The following is an 828-nucleotide window of genomic DNA, read 5'->3' as shown; positions in this document are numbered from 1 at the left end:
TCCTTCCTTCCTTCCTTCCTTCCCTCCCTCCCTCCCTCCCTCCCTGCCTCCCTCCTTCCCTCTCTCTCTAGGGGAAGAGTTAAATCAACAATGGCACCGGCTCCGTGAATTTCAGCTCCTTCCTCACCGGGAATGGGCCCCGCACTAATATTTGGACTTGAACTTTAAGGAGGCTGCTGGGCGCGAGTGGTGTGTGTGTGTGTGTGTGTGTGTGTGTGTGTGAGAGAGAGAGAGAGAGAGAGAGAGGGATCTCCCGGCTCCTTGGGTCGGAGCCCGTGGCAGGATTCAGCTCAGAATTGACAGGCGATGTGGCTTTGGAGCGTCCCCAGCTCAGAGCTCCCACTTATCTGGGAGCTGGAAGTGGGGTCCCCCTTTCCTTCCTGTGATTGCATCTCTAGGAATGCATCCCCCCTCCCTGAACTTCCAAGAGAAACTCGTGCTGTTTGTCTTCAGAGGGGAACCCCACGCTTGAGGTGTGGGGCCCCTGGTAGGAAGAAGTGGGATCCAGGTTGCTAGCTGCCTAAGGGAGCCCTAATTCTTGTCTTGGAGGTCAGCTCAGGTCTTTGGTGTCAGAGGACTGGAGCGCCTGACTCTCATCCAGGCCGTCCACGGAGCCCTGGGGGGCAGTTTCCAAGATGCCCCAAGCTCCACTCCATCCAAAGCCCAAAGGACAGCTTGCCAGTGACCCCTAACCTCCAAAATAAGGGTTCCTAACTTTCACATCATTCTCCCTTCAAGGGTGAGCCAGCTAATTTGTGTCTCGGTTACCTTCTTTCTCTCTTGGTCTTTTTTCTTCTTCTTCTTCTTTTTATCCCCTCCCCCTCCTCC

This window comes from Dipodomys ordii, unplaced genomic scaffold, assembly GCF_000151885.1.
Source record: "Dipodomys ordii isolate 6190 unplaced genomic scaffold, Dord_2.0 Scaffold23, whole genome shotgun sequence".
NCBI lineage: Eukaryota > Metazoa > Chordata > Mammalia > Rodentia > Heteromyidae > Dipodomys > Dipodomys ordii.
This window is presented reverse-complemented; position numbering follows the sequence as displayed.